Genomic DNA, 17,825 nt, shown 5'->3' on the forward strand with positions numbered 1-17,825 from the left:
CAATAAAGATCGTACCATTAGTCATAATAATATTTTTTGCATCAAAGTTAAGAGGATTTTTAAGATAAAGAGAAGCATTAACCGCTTAAAAAGGAAAAACAAACTTAAACAAACTAATATAATATGCATTTTTTTACTAAGAGCTGATGTTTCAGAAATATTGTCACATTGAATGGCTACAAATTCAAAAAAATAAGACCGTTGGGCAGAAGCCCGTTTCTCTTCAGCTTCAAAAGGGCATCCCTTCTCACATTCCCATCCCCTGTACTTTTCATTGAGCCCTCACAGAGAGAGAGAGAGAGAGAGAGGGAGGAAAAGAGAAGAGGGTTCAGCACTTTTTCAAGGTGTTTCAGCAATGGCTTCGAGAGTTGTTCAGCAGCAGAACAGAGGAGAGGTAGTCCCAGGGGCTATTAAGCAGAACAATGTGGGAGCAGAAAGGAAGAATCGTCGTGCACTAGGTGACATAGGAAATGTGGTTACCGTTCGTGGGGTCGAGGGGAAGCAGCTTCCTCAAGTTTCTCGACCGGTTACGAGGAGTTTTTGTGCTCAGTTACTGGCTAATGCACAGGCTGCAGCAGCTGAAAACAACAAGGCTGCAAATGCCAATGGAGCCATTGTGGTGGATGGAGCTCTGCCGGAAAAGAGAGCTGCCGTGCGGAAGCCAGCTCAGAAAAAAGCTGCAGCAACCACCAAACCTAAGCCAGAGGAGATAATTGAAATTAGTCCCGTTACTACAGAAGTTGCAGAGAAGGATAAGCCTCTCAAGGAGAAGGCCGGAGAGAAGTCGTTGAAGAAGAAAGCTCCAACTCTTACTTCAACTCTCACTGCTAGAAGCAAGGCTGCATTCGGGCTAAGCAATAAACCAAAGGTGCAAATAGTCGACATAGATGCTGCTGACGTGAATAATGACTTGGCTGTTGTTGAATATGTTGATGAGATCTACAAGTTCTACAAGTCAGTTGAGAATGACGGCCGTGTTCACGATTATATGGATTCACAACCTGAGATAAATGAGAAAATGAGAGCAATTCTGATTGATTGGTTGATTCAAGTTCACCACAAATTCGAGCTCAATCCCGAGACCCTTTACCTCACCGTCAACGTTGTTGATCGGTATCTTGCAGCCAAGACTACATCAAGAAGGGAGCTGCAGTTGGTGGGGTTGGGAGCAATGCTTATAGCTTCCAAGTATGAAGAAATTTGGGCCCCTGAGGTGAATGAGTTAGTGTCCATCTCAGACCGAACATACACTAACGAGCAGGTCTTGGCTATGGAGAAGCGGATATTGGCCGCTTTGGAATGGTACTTAACGGTCCCGACTCCATACATTTTCCTTGCCCGCTTCATCAAAGCATCTCAAACTGACTCTGATGTGGAGAACATGGTATATTTTCTTGCTGAGCTTGGAATGATGAATTATGCCACACTTATTTACTGTCCATCAATGATTGCCGCCTCGGCAGTCTATGCAGCTCGGTGCACGTTAAATAAGGCCCCCATCTGGAATGAAACGCTTAAGTTGCACACTGGTTTCTCAGAACCACAGCTTATGGATTGCGCTAAGCTGCTGGTCAGCTTCCACTCCATGGCAGCAGATCAGAAGCTGAGAGGGATTTACAGAAAATACTCAAGTTCGGAGCGAGGTGCTGTCGCACTTCTACCACCAGCCAAGTCTCTTTTGGCTCTGCCTCATTGAGCAACTAACTGCTATAACATATAGGCATTTGATGTAAGCTAACATCTATTTTGTGGGATTTTTAATCTTGAACGATTCGAAGCTCTGTCTAATTCTTTGTTCTTTTGAAGCTTCTCAGTTCTCAAGAAGTGAGAAAATCTGTGAAACCTTAACATCATTGATTACCTCGAACAGCTGTGAAATCCCAGATTATATTGCATTATTATGAAATATAGAAGGTTTTCTTCTATGCTGGACCAAAAAATAAAAAAAAAAAAAAAAGAAATATTGTCACACATGGAGGAATACCTAAATCGATTGCTTGTCATTCTGCAATTCAATACTCAAATATTTAGTACACAAAAAGCATAATAATGAAATTTTCGTTTATGGCAGATTTTTTGGCCTGTTCACGTGACTGTCTAGCCTTTCATGTTGTATTGTACCGATGTACTACCATTTATTTAATAAAATTTACATTTATCGAAAGAAAAAAGCATAGTAATGATATCTTATAGCAACTAGAAACAAATAATCATAGTTAAATATAACCCTTGCCTTTTTCTTTACTCCAAAATCGCTGTTGGGTTTTTACCCTTCAACGGGAGCTTGAAAAAACCTATTCAATTATTACAGATTCGTAGGTATTTCAGAACCCTCAATAATACAAACCACTTTTTTAGAAAAAATGTAGCACCCCCTTCGCTACAAGAGCTATATTTTTTACCATAAACTTCATACTTATAGTAATCCCAATATTTATATATAAATGCACATAATCATCTAATCAATTTGCATACGTAATCTCAACACGTCATAGTACGTATTATTAACCCACAACATTATATATATATATATATACATATCATACACCACAAGGTGATTCGTCACAAGTAATCCGTACGCTTATATTCTCTCTGTACAAACAAAATGTAGTTTGTACTCTAACTGACAAAGAGGAGAAAACTGCATACTGGCCCGACCTGCCTAAGTACGTAGACCTAGTCTTCAACAGTCAGACACCTCAAAGTCTACTCCTGAAATAAAATGTCAACAGAGGGATGAGCTTGCCACTCAGTAAGCAAATAACCAGTCCTATCTATATATGTATACCAAATATAACCTCAAACAAGATACATAGGCAATATGCATAAAATATATAGTCAATTTGCTTCCTCATAACCATCTTTATTACACCACATAGTTATCACGCAATAAGACAATCAATCAAACTCCATTTTTCCTAGTTTGCTTACCAGAAGGTGATGTTGTGTTTTCCCCGCCAACTCTATCTCACCGATATTTAAATTTAAGTGAACCCCCTTAACAGCCGGCTCATCAATCTCATTTCGCACATAGCATTTTCATTTCGCACATAGCAGTTTCATTTCGCACATAGCATTTTCTTTTCGCACATAGCACTTTCTTTTCGCACATAGCACTTTTCATATCGTCTTATAGGCTTTTCAACACATCAAGGGGTATTCACACCACAATTATATTCAATTTCCACCACTCCCTCATTTCCACATATCACCATTCTTGTAAGCAACTAGTAACGTAAAACAATATATCAATACATTCTCATTCTCAGACACTCACAACACATCAAACAACAAACATAATATTTCAACGTACTTTCTCATTCCATGTACACATTATCGTCAATCAAATTACATCATTCACCACTCATATATATTTTCAAATAAATCAAAGTCAGCATGAACCAAAAATCATATAACAGTAATACCACAAATAAAGAGGGCCATATATAGATAATACTAATTATTTACTTACCTCAACCTTACAACGTTTCTTTCTCCTCAATCGCTAATTGTCAGTCCTTTCACCTCACTCCCGTATCCTATAATGAGATATACCACATACAATTAATATATCGAGAATATGGTAATTTTTTTTAAAATATAATACTAAATCTTATTCGTACGATTTCCAATAATTTTTTAATATTCCACTTCTATCGAAGTACAAATCTTCATTTTTCCTCTTTAATAACATAATATTTCTTAAATATAATTTTTCAAATCATTTCTATGAATTTTCTACCAATTTATCGTTGCTATATAATTTAACTAAGCAATAATACATAGAATTACATATTTCGTTAATCATTCCGATGGAATTGTGTAAATTTGTTTCCTCCGCAATTATGCGCGTCAGTGTGTGTGTTTTGTTTGTGTAATATGTTCAATTTAACATGCACACACACACATATATATATATATATATTTAATGAGTGGTGAGGCGATGGCAGCACATGCCACTGCCTACCCTTTTTTTTGTTTTTTTTTCTTTAAATTCTTTTTAATAATTACTATTATGTCTTTTCTAATTTTCTTAAATAAATATAATTTGCCCCCAAATATTATAGCGAACTCCAATTTAACCCGTTAAAGTTTTATTATATCCCAAATTAAATCTATAATTTATTTACTAATAAAATTTAAATTCCTAATAATTACTAATTAGTCTTCCAATTACGTACAAAATTCTATGGACGTCACAATTCTTCCCTCCTAATAAAAATTTCGTCCTCAAAATTAAACTAACTTACCGGCTTAAGGAATAAATATGAATATTTTCTCTCATGTTCTCCTGCATCATTTCTACAAACTTTTGCATAATTCGGCTTATTTCTGTCGTGGGGCATTTCTATTTTGAGATTCTAACCCCTGATGTTCTGATCCAGAATCATTACCCTGCATAGACTCTAAGGACTCAGTTGGGCCAGCAACGTTTTCTCTTGACGCTTCCATCCTATATAAATACGCACATGTGAGTAGATTTCGAACATATACACCTTACGTATAAAATTACATTTCATCTACTATCCTAAGAACATCTAATCCCTGCTCTACTACCACCTAATGTAGCACCCCCTTCACTACAAGAGTTATATCTACCCTAACTTCATACTTATAGTAATCCCTGTATTTATATATAAATGCACATAATCATCTAATCAATTTTCATACACAATCTCAACACGTCATAGTACGTAGTATCAACCCACAACATTATATATATATATATATACATATCACACTCCACAAGGTGATTCATCACAAATAATCCGTACGCTTATATTCTCTCTGTACAAACAAAATGTAGTTTGTACTCTAACTGACAAAGAGGAGAAAACTGCATACTGGCCCGACCTGCATGAGTACGTAGACCTAGTCTTCAACAGTCAGACACCTCAAAGTCTACTCCTGAAATAAAATGTCAACAGAGGGATGAACCTGCCACTCAGTAAGCAATAACCAGTCCTATCTACATATGTATACCAAATATAACCTCAAACAAGATACATAGGCAATATGCATAGAATATATAGTCAATTTGCTTTCTCACAACCATCTTTATTACACCACATAGTTATCACGCAATAAGACAATCAATCAAACTCCATTTTTTCTAGTTTGCTTCTCAGAAGGTGATATTGTGTTTTCCCCGCCAACTCAATCTCACCGATATTTAAATTTAAGTGAACCCCTTTGACAGCCGGCTCATCAATCTCATTTCGCACATAGCATTTTCATTTCGCACATAGCTGTTTCATTTCGCACATAGGATTTTCTTTTCGTACATAGAACTTTCTTTTCGTACATAGCACTTTTCATATCGCCTTATAGGCTTTTCAACACATCAAGGGGTATTCACACCATAATTATATTCAATTTCCACCACTCCCTCATTTCCACATATCACCATTCTTGTAAGCAACTAGTAACGTAAAACAATATATCAATACATTCTCATTCTCAGACACTCACAACACATCAAACAACAAACATAATATTTCAACGTACTTTCTCATTCCATGTACACATTATCGTCAATCAAATTACATCATTCACCACTCAATAAATCAAAGTCAGCATGAACCAAAAATCATATAACAGTAATACCACAAATAAAGGGGTCATATATAGATAATACTAATTATTTACTTACCTCAACCTTACAACGTTTCTTTCTCCTCAATCGCTAATTGTCAGTCCTTTCACCTCACTCCCGTATCCTATAATGAGATATACCACATACAATTAATATATCGAGAATATCGTAATTTTCTTTAAAATATAATACTAAATCTTATTCGTACGATTTCCAATAATTCTTTAATATTCCACTTCTATCGAAGTACAAATTTTCATTTTTCCTCTTTAATAACATAATATTTCTTAAATATAATTTTCAAATCATTTCTATGAATTTTCTACCAATTTATCGTTGCTATATAATTTAACTAAGCAACAATACATAGAATTATATATTTCGTTAATCATTCCGATGGAATTGTGTTAATTACCTATAGTAATAATTAAATCTAACAAATCTAATATTTTAATTACCCAACTATATCATTTTTATAGCAATTATGATATTTAACTCGACACTAATTTAAATAGCCAAAATTATAAAATACTCCGATTAAATAGTACATCGCTCAATATAAACTATATTTAATAAAAAGATTAATTAAATAATATAATTATATAAATTATTAAAAGAGTAAAATCAAAAGTCGGTACCTTTGTTTCCTCCGCAATTATGCGCGTCAGTGTGTGTGTTTTGTTTGTGTAATATGTTCAATTTAACATGCACACACACATATATATATATATTTAATGAGTGGTGAGGCGATGGCAGCACATGCCACTGCCCACCCTTTTTTTTGTTTTTTTTCTTTAAATTCTTTTTAATAATTACTATTATGTCTTTTCTAATTTTCTTAAATAAATATAATTTGCCCCCAAATATTATTGCGAACTTCAATTTAACCCGTTCAAGTTTTATTATATCCCAAATTATATTTATAATTTATTTACTAATAAAATTTAAATTCCTAATAATTACTAATTAGTCTTCCAATTACGTACAAAATTCTATGGACGTCACAATTCTCCCCTCCTAATAAAAATTTCGTCCTCAAAATTAAACTAACTTACCGGCGTAAGGAATAAATATGAATATTTTCTCTCATGTTCTCCTGCATCATTTCTACAAACTTTTGCATAATTCGGTTTATTTCTGTCGTGGGGCATTTCTATATTGAGATTCTAACCCCTGATGTTCTGATCCAGAATCATTACCCTGCATAGACTCTAATGACTCAGTTGGGCCAGCAGCGTTTTCTCTTGACGCTTCCATCCTATATAAATACGCACATGTGAGTAGATTCCGAACATATACACCTTACATATAAAATTACATTTCATCTACTATCCTAAGAACATCTCATCCCTGCTCTACTACCACCTAATGTAGCACCCCCTTCTCTACAAGAGTTATATCTACCCTAAACTTCATATACTTATAGTAATCCCTGTATTTATATATAAATGCACATAATCATCTAATCAATTTTCATACATAATCTCAACACATCATAGTACGTAGTATCAACCCACAACATTATATATATATATATATACATATCACACACCACAAGGTGATTCGTGACAAGTAATCCGTACGCTTATATTCTCTCTGTACAAACAAAATGTAGTTTGTACTCTAACTGACAAAGAGGAAAAAACTGCATACTGGCCCGACCTGCATGAGTACGTAAACCTAGTCTTCAACAGTCAGACACCTCATAGTCTACTCCTGAAATAAAATGTCAACAGAGGGATGAGCCTGTCACTCAGTAAGCAAATAACCAGTCCTATCTACATATGTATACCAAATATAACCTCAAACAAGATACATAGGCAATATGCATAGAATATATAGTCAATTTGCTTTCTCTCAACCATCTTTATTACACCACATAGTTATCACGCAATAAGACAATCAATCAAACTCTATTTTTCCTAGTTTGCTTAACAGAAGGTGATATTGTGTTTTCCCCGCCAACTCAATCTCACCGATATTTAAATTTAAGTGAACCCCCTTGACAGCCGGCTCATCAATCTCATTTCGCACATAGCATTTCCATTTCGCACATAGCAGTTTCATTTTGCACATAGCACTTTCTTTTCGCACATAGCACTTTTCATATCGCCTTATAGGCTTTTCAACACATCAAGGGGTATTCACACCACAATTGTATTCAATTTCCACCACTCCCTCATTTCCACATATCACCATTCTTGTAAGCAACTAGTAATGTAAAACAATATATCGATACATTCTCATTCTCAAACACTCACAACACATCAAACAACAAACATAATATTTCAACGTACTTTCTCATTGCATGTACACATTATCGTCAATCAAATTACATCATTCACCACTCATATATATTTTCAAATAAATCAAAGTCAGCATGAACCAAAAATCATATAACAGTAATACCACAAATAAAGGGGACATATATAGATAATACTAATTATTTACTTACCTCAACCTTACAACGTTTCTTTCTACTCAATCGCTAATTGTCAGTCCTTTCACCTCACCCCCGTATCCTATAATGAGATATACCACATACAATTAATATATCGAGAATATCGTAATTTTTTTAAAATATAATACTAAATCTTATTCGTACGAATTCCAATAATTCTTTAATATTCCACTTTTATCGAAGTACAAATCTTCGTTTTTCCTCTTTAATAACATAATATTTCTTAAATATAATTTTCAAATCATTTCTATGAATTTTCTACAAATTTATCGTTGCTATATAATTTAACTAAGCAACAATACATAGAATTACATATTTCGTTAATCATTCCGATGGAATTGTGTAAATTACCTATAGTAATAATTAAATCTAACAAATCTAATATTTTAATTACCCAACTATATCATTTTTATAGCAATTGTGATATTTAACTCGACAGTAATTTAAATAGCCAAAATTATAAAATACTCCGATTAAATAGTACATCGTTCAATATAAACTATATTTAATAAAAAGATTAATTAAATAATATAATTATATAAATTATTAAAAGAGTAAAATCTAAAGTCGGTACCTTTTTTTCCTACGCAATTATGCGCCAGTGTGTGTGTTTTGTTTGTGCAATATGTTCAATTTTACATGCACACACACACATATATATATATATTTAATGAGTGGTGAGGCGATGGCAGCACATGCCACTGCCCACCCTTTTTTTTGTTTTTTTTCTTTAAATTCTTTTTAATAATTACTATTATGTCTTTTCTAATTTTCTTAAATAAATATAATTTGCCTCCAAATATTATAGCGAACTCCAATTTAACCCGTTCAAGTTTTATTATATCCCAAATTAAATCTATAATTTATTTACTAATAAAATTTAAATTCCTTATAATTATTAATTAGTCTTCCAATTACGTACAAAATTCTATGGACATCACAATTCTCCCCTCCTAATAAAAATTTCGTCCTCGAAATTAAACTAACTTACCGGCTTAAGGAATAAATATGAATATTACGAAATTAAACTAACTTACCGGCTTAAGGAATAAATATGAATATTTTTTTCTCATGTTCTCCTGCATCATTTCTACAAACTTTTGCATAATTCGGTTTATTTCTGTCGTGGGGCATTTCTATTTTGAGATTCTAACCCCTGATGTTCTGATCCAGAATCATTACCCTGCATAGACTCTAAGGACTCAGTTGGGCCAGCAACGTTTTCTCTTGACGCTTCCATCCTATATAAATACGCACATGTGAGTAGATTCCGAACATATACACCTTACGTATAAAATTACATTTCATCTACTATCCTAAGAACATCTAATCCCTGCTCTACTACCACCTAATGTAGCACCCCCTTCTCTACAAGAGTTATATCTACCCTAAACTTCATACTTATAGTAATCCCTGTATTTATATATAAATGCACATAATCATCTAATCAATTTTCATACATAATCTCAACATGTCATAGTACGTAGTATCAACCCACAACATTATATATATATATACATATCACACACCACAAGGAGATTCGTCACAAATAATCCGTACGCTTATATTCTCTCTGTACAAACAAAATGTAGTTTGTACTCTAACTGACAAAGAGGAGAAAACTGCATATTGGCCCGACCTGCATCAGTACGTAGACCTAGTTTTCAACAGTCAGACACCTCAAAGTCTACTCCTGAAATAAAATGTCAACAGAGGGATTAGCCTGTCACTCAGTAAGCAAATAACCAGTCCTATCTACATATGTATACCAAATATAACCTCAAACAAGATACATAGGCAATATGCATAGAATATATAGTCAATTTGCTTCCTCACAACCATCTTTATTACACCACATAGTTATCACGCAATAAGACAATCAATCAAACTCCATTTTTCCTAGTTTGCTTAACAGAAGGTGATATTGTGTTTTCCCCGCCAACTCAATCTCACCGATATTTAAATTTAAGTGAACCCCCTTGACAGCCGGCTCATCAATCTCATTTCGCACATAGCATTTTCATTTCGCACATAGCTGTTTCATTTCGCACATAGCATTTTCTTTTCGTACATAGCACTTTCTTTTCGTACATAGCACTTTTCATATCGCCTTATAGGCTTTTCAACACATCAAGGGGTATTCACACCACAATTATATTCAATTTCCACCACTCCCTCATTTCTACATATCACCATTCTTGTAAGCAACTAGTAACGTAAAACAATATATCAATACATTCTCATTCTCAAACACTCACAACACATCAAACAACAAACATAATATTTCAACGTACTTTCTCATTCCATGTACACATTATCGTCAATCAAATTACATCATTCACCACTCATATATATTTTCAAATAAATCAAAGTCAGCATGAACCAAAAATCGTATAACAGTAATACCACAAACAAAGGGGACATATATAGATAATACTAATTATTTACTTACCTCAACCTTACAACGTTTCTTTCTACTCGATCGCTAATTGTCAGTCCTTTCACCTCACCCCCGTATCCTATAATGAGATATACCACATACAATTAATATATCGAGAATATCGTAATTTTCTTTAAAATATAATACAAAATCTTATTCGTACGAATTCCAATAATTCTTTAATATTCCACTTCTATCGAAGTACAAATCTTCATTTTTCCTCTTTAATAACATAATATTTCTTAAATATAATTTTCAAACCATTTCTATGAATTTTCTACCAATTTATCGTTGCTATATAATTTAACTAAGCAACAATACATAGAATTACATATTTCGTTAATCATTCCGATGGAATTGTGTAAATTACCTATAGTAATAATTAAATCTAACAAATCTAATATTTTAATTGCCCAACTATATCATTTTTATAACAATTGTGATATTTAACTCGACACTAATTTAAATAGCCAAAATTATAAAATACTCCGATTAAATAGTACATCGCTCAATATAAACTATATTTAATAAAAGGATTAATTAAATAATATAATTATATAAATTATTCAAAGAGTAAAATCTAAAGTCGGTACCTGTGTTTCCTCCGCAATTATGCGCGTCAGTTTGTGTGTTTTGTTTGTGTAATATGTTCAATTTAACATGCACACACACACACACATATATATATATATATATTTAATGAGTGGTGAGGCGGTGGCAGCACATGCCACTGCCCACCCTTTTTTTTCTTTTTCTTCTTTAAATTCTTTTTAATAATTACTTTTACGTCATTCCTAATTTTCTTAAATAAATATAATTTGCCCCCAAATATTATAGCGACTTCCAATTTAATCTGTTCAAGTTTTATTATATCCCAAATTAAATCTATATATTATTTACTAATAAAATTTAAATTCCTAATAATTACCAATTAGTCTTCCAATTACGTACAAAATTCTATGGACGTCACAATAAGTAATACAAGAATTAAATAGTAGAATAGGAAATACCATAAGCAGCAAAACGGCTTAGGGAGCCAACAAATTGGAGAACAAGACTTTAGTCACTAAGAACCTTTATCACCAAGACCCACACAAGAACCACTTAGGTTAATATCTCATAAATTGTTCACTAAGAACTGGGATTGACAGAGTGAGAGAGGGATAATTTTTCGATTCGTTGGTTCCCTGAGCCGTTTTGCTGTTGGGTTTTTACCCAACAAACACCTTCTCAACCAACTTTTTCGACACATTAATACTTGAACTATTTATAAAATCAATGAGACACAATTTTTGTTAATGACTCTGCCGTTAGCACTAAAAGTGGCCTCGAAAGCCATATGATAAATTGGTCTAGCAAGAATATCTTGTCCCGTCGAATAAGATCTTGCACTTAACCGCATTACTTCTTCAGCATTTTACTATCGGAGCCTGGAATTCAAGTCATACCGACCAAGCTTCCAAGGCTTTTATATGACAATTCTCGCGAGTCAGTTCAATCAGTTAACAACTTTGTCAACTAGTCCACTAAAATTCCATAGACATCCCATGCTGTCGCCGATGAAATGTGACACTCATCCAATGAATGCAATACTTAGTGCAAATCTCTATCGATGCCCAGTCTCGATGTCCTCAACGTGGAAGGTTTCAAACTAACCCTCAGAAGTTGGTTTCATAGCTGCCATCCAATGCGCAGCCTAACTACAATTCAATTGGTCTGTGGGCCTTTGTTGTGCTGTTAAAACCCCGTTCAATATAAATGGTAAGCACAACAAGTACATGGTGCCACAGATGAATGCTTACTACATTCACCAAGATAATATCACATTAATAAAGATTGCTAAATGGTTCCCAAAACCGCCAATCCAATTGACTTTCTAGTCACCATTTCTAACAATCTCCCACTTGACCTAAAACCAACTACCCATACCCCTCAGACCTATCTGAGTGAGCAATCTGTGATACCTGCTTGGTCTCATGGGTCTACCATATTTTCTGTCGAAATGACGTGGTCCAACCGCACGTCACCTCTTCCTACCATCGTTCCAAACTGATCGTGGCGTCTAAGAATATTCCCTGGATCTTTGATGAGATATCGGCCCTTTTGCTTGTGCCATTGCCTAGTTGTTATCCTCCAGGTAACTATTGGCTTGGTCATGCTAGGCTCCACATTCAACCATTGGATGTGAATTTTCATCCAAAATACTTCCTGAGCATTCTTTTAAAGTCACTATACATTTGACTTCCATGGTGAAAACCATTGTGGCCTGAGGACTCCAAGCGAATCACGCTACTCAGCGTTAGGCCTGACCCATCAACCAAATGAATATCTCAGCTACCGCTCCCCACGACTCGTGAGATAGGAAAATAGGAGTATATTCCATTCGTTCAGAATAATAGTATATCTTTCTTCCATCCCAAAAGTACCACGACTCGTGAGACCACGAATGGGTGAAAGTAGCATCCACACCACATTGTTATGGATAGAAGGCTTGGATTTAATCAAACCATTTGAATTTCAATCCATTATAGGCCTAGTATTTAACTTGGACCATCCAAGTGAGAGTTAAGTTTGTCGTAACCAAGACCGCATCATTATAAGATTTTGTATGCACCAATTGTAATCATTGAGTATAAATAGATGCATTCCAAACACATCATACTCCAGATATTAAAACATACATTAAAAAACAAGCCTAGCACGCCCTTGTTGGATGATCACAAGCCCAATCCTAAGTGACCCACTGAGCCCGCAGTGAATCTATGGTCAATTAAGGGTGTGGCCCTAACTATTACAAAATAGTAACCCATTATCATTCTTATGGGCCTTCCTATTTTTTCTTCTTCCGTCGTGAGTTCCGCCGAGTACCGTCCAACGGGCCTAGGCCTTCATCTCCTTAGAAGCTTATGTTTATTCAAAATAAATAAAACCTTACTTTTCTAACTATACTCATTACAACTGAAATTGAAAACCCCAATCAAAAGTTGGGGGAGTACGAAAGGAGGGAGAGAGCAAGTCTTATTATTTAAATGTTAAAACCGAAAGAAGGAATTAAAACAAAGAGGCCCACAGGCCTCACCAACATAATATTAAACCATGCATTTGGCCAATGGGCTTTGTGATCTTCCCCATTGTTTATCCAATAAACGATAATTAACACATTTATATCAAATATAAATAGTTATACAAATAAATACAATCCATGTATATAACAATAGATATCCAATATCTAATACCAAAAACATAATTAAATGCATAAAATAACATACTAATAATGCAATTAAAAAATGGATATCAACCCCACATCTAAGTACAATTTTGTTATTTTTTTTTAAAACCATTTCCAAATTAATTTAAGGCACAATTTAATTTTAGAAAAATTCAATTTAACTAAATTAAAATTAACCAAAATTAATAATTTCAGAAAAATTACAGAAAACAGGAAAATCCAAATTTTTGGAAAAAACGACACAAAACAACCCAGCCGTTCGGATAGCAGACGATGGTCTACTGCTGGCCGCATGCACGCGCACGCACCCTACTGGCTAGTGATCGGCTGGCAGGGCAACAACGGCCGTACAGCTCCATTTTTTAATTTTTTTTTGAATTTCTGCAAATAAAAACTGAAATAAACCATGCATTTACAGAAAATTTAATTTTAAAAAATGCATAAATATCCATAATTTAAAAGCAAAATTAATACATATTTTCTAAACATATAATCATACTTCCCAGAAGCAAATTAAACACGTTGTTTATGCTCAACACATAACGACATGTTAATCCTAAAGCTACAACACCAAATTGGGCTCTGATACCACTGAAAGAATCGGTATGGCCCAAGAACACGGCGGAAGCGTGAAATAAAAAATTAATTAAACGGTTCAAAGGGGTGTTCCCTTTGAAATTTCCAGGCGTTCGGTGTAATAAATGATACAAGTATGATAGACAAGTGGCTAGAGGATGAAACAAAAAGCATAGAAATAAAAATAAAACTTTACTTTTTATTTCTATAGTTGAACAACAACGTGCGTTGTTCCCTTTACGTTCTCCTGTTCACTTTAGAATCAAAATTTCCTCTAATTTATCCATATCACACTAAGGAAGAGATATAGTTCTTTCTCTATTGCTAGATAGAATAAAGAACAAGAACAAAAACAACTCTAAATATTTTATGTTCTAAATTGAATTCAATTAAATATAAAACAAAAAGGAGAATATTTTTGGAGAGGAAAGAGAGCAAATTTCGTCGCTTAGGTGTTGGTTATGCATGATATGTGTGTAGTTTTGTATATTACATACAATTGAATTCAAAATTCAATAATTACAAAGTTTGCCTCCAAGGCAACTTATACACACACATGCATATAATCTTCAACCATGATAAAATAACCACTCCATTATCTTCATCATGGTGAGGAGTTTCAACTCCTTCTTAACTTGCTCCAACCTCCCTCAAATGGGATTGGGCTTCAAGTATGGATCAGGCTTGATTTAATCAAATTAAATTATGCCCAACCAAAGTCCATTGGACAATAATTAATTAAATTATTTTTAGCCCAACTAAATCCAAAGATTCATTTAATCCAATTAAATAAATTTAAGCCCAAACTCTAATTAATTAATCCAATCAATTAATTAAACCAAACCAAATAAATTAATCCAATTAATTTAAAGGTGTTAGGCACAAAATGAATTAATCCAATTAATTAATTCTTGAGTCATCTGGACTATTAAATAAATGATCCAATCATTTATATATTCCCCTTGAATTAATTTAATCCAATTAAATTAATTCCTTTCTTCTCGAATTAATTCCAAATTAATTTCACCAATTTCACAGTGATTTGTGTGTGACTCTTTAGGTTCACTCTCAGCTAGACTTGGGCATTGTGTTCAACACAAATAATTAATTAAATCTAATTTAATTAAATATTTTCAATTAACTATTAATCGAAAATGCCCGTCACCATGGGTGGTCGTCTAGCAACGATCTATGGCACTAGAGACTAGGTGAATATTGGCATGAACATTTAGGCTCTCGAGTTCCATAGAGGTACGGTTCTTCCATTGACCATCTCCCAGCCTTAGTCTAGGGCATGGAATTGGGGATCAATTCCCATCCTGGACTAAGCAACTATGCTGAATAGTTAAGATGTGTTTACTCTATTGATAAACAAAGGAAACCATTTTCTATTCGACTAATCGCTATGGCCATAGACTTAGAGAGTCTAAATCGTCTTAAAGTGCATAGGAGATATATCCATCATATATTGATAAGGGACAGATTCTATCTTGAAATCCACCGTCCTTAATGCATAATCCAACTACATCGGAAAAAGCTTATAATGACCACATCAAAGACATAGTCATCTCACGCCAGATCCAAGATATAGCCATCATATGCATGCAACTGCCATGATTTATCAAGTCTAAGGACTAATCCTGTACTATCGGAGCCGAGAATTCAAATCATACCGACCAAGCCTGCAATGCCTCCATATGACAATTCCCGCGAGTCAGTTCAATCAGTTAACAACCTTGTCAACTAATTTACTAAAATTGCATAGACATCCTATGTTTGTCGCCGATGAAACACAGCACTCATCTAATGAATACAGAACTTAGTGCAAGTCTCTATAGGACTCTCGATGTCCAGTCTCAATGTCCACGACTTGGAACCTTTTAGACTAACCTCAGAAGTTGGTTTCATAGCTGCCATCCAATCCATAGTCCAACTACAATTCAATTGGTCTGTGGGTATTTGTTGTGATGTTAAAATCCCGTTCAACATAAATAGTAAGCCCAACAAACACATGGTGCCACAAATGAATGCTTACTACATTCACCAAGATAATATCATATTCATAAAGATTGCTAAATGATTCCCAAAACCGCCAATCCTAATTGGCTTTCTGGTCACCATTTCTAACATAATCCACATCCTGATGCAGAATCACCAATTGATCAATTCGAGGTAGAGGATAAAAATTCTTAGGGCACACCTTGTTGAGGTCCCTGAAGTAAATACACATTCTTCATTTTCTTCCTGGCTTGGGTACTAATACAACGTTTCATAGCCACTCAGAGAATTGTATTTCTTCGATGTGACCTTCCGCCAATAATTTATCAACTTCGGCTTGGATTATTTTATCTTTTTCATGTCTGAAGTGTCTCTTTTTTTGTTTCAGCGGCTTGATGTTGGGATCTATATTGAGATGGTGAGTTATGACCTTAGGGTCGATCCCTTCTAAATTTTTGGGGGTCCGTACAAAGATGTTTACATTGCAACGTAAGTTTTGAATTATTTCTTCACGTGTCACATCCTCCATTTGAGAAGTGATGTGTGTAAATTTTTCTGTATCTCTAGGTAGAAGTTCAATATTCATTAATTCTTCAGTCGGCTGAACCTTGGGGGACGCCCCCTCATTTTTTTTATCTTCTACAATCCCCTTCTCTCACTTGCTTGGGGGCGCCTCCTTAGGTACTTCCTCCTTATTTCTTTTTGGCCCTTTGTGCACAGCTTCCACGTAACACTTGCGAGATTGGAGGGGGTCTCCATGTACTTCTTCTACACCTCCGAGTGTAGGGAACTTGATTTTCATGTGATAAATGGAGATTGCGGCTTGGAAAGCAATAAGGGTGGGCCTCCCCACAATGACGTTGTAGGAGAAGGGGTATCCACTACTAAAATTTCAACGTTCAAGTTTTCTGAGTGGCGCCAGTACCTAGGGTCAATGAGAGTGAAACATACCCCTGCAAAATCGTATAAGGAAGTGTTTACTTTTTCTAGGGGGTGTGCCCCAATTGCATCTGATTGTAGGCTTCTCTAAATAATATGCCTGCAGATCTTTTCAAATTTATGAAGATACGTCCTACTTTGTAGTTGGCTACCAATGCTGTGATGACCGAGCGTCATTTGAGAACTCTTGGGACCTGACCGTTCTGCCCTTCCGAACTGGATGAGGGAGGTATCCTCCATCGCCCCAACATCTCATATTTCTTTTATAGTTATGTTGTGTGCCTCTTTAACCTAGGTCTTTCTAACATGACGGGAGTCGCTTCCACTTGGACCGCCTGCAATCATTCGTATAACTCTTTTACGGGGAGGATCATTAGCTTTAGTCTTCCCCCAAAAGGTACTTTTGTGTTATTCGCTAAGTAAAAAACTCGAGATTGAAATCATTACTTCCTTCCCTTTGTCTGTTTTATACTTTCAGTATAGCCCTGTTCCTTGGACATTTTTCTAGCAGATGTACTCCTGCAGATATCCATTTTAGATAAGCCTTTCAATCTCATTCTTAGATGTCGGCACACTTCAATGGTGT

The 17,825-nt window shown here is 34.7% G+C and overlaps 1 pseudogene; it reads left to right on the forward strand.

Annotated features, from left to right (window-relative positions):
- Window positions 1–238: 238 nt before the first annotated feature.
- Window positions 239–1,788, forward strand: LOC105172261 (G2/mitotic-specific cyclin-1 pseudogene; annotated as a pseudogene).
- Window positions 1,789–17,825: the final 16,037 nt, after the last annotated feature.

This window comes from Sesamum indicum, linkage group LG10, assembly GCF_026168435.1.
Source record: "Sesamum indicum cultivar Baizhima isolate 11 linkage group LG10, ASM2616843v1, whole genome shotgun sequence".
Classification (NCBI taxonomy): Eukaryota; Viridiplantae; Streptophyta; class Magnoliopsida; order Lamiales; family Pedaliaceae; genus Sesamum; species Sesamum indicum.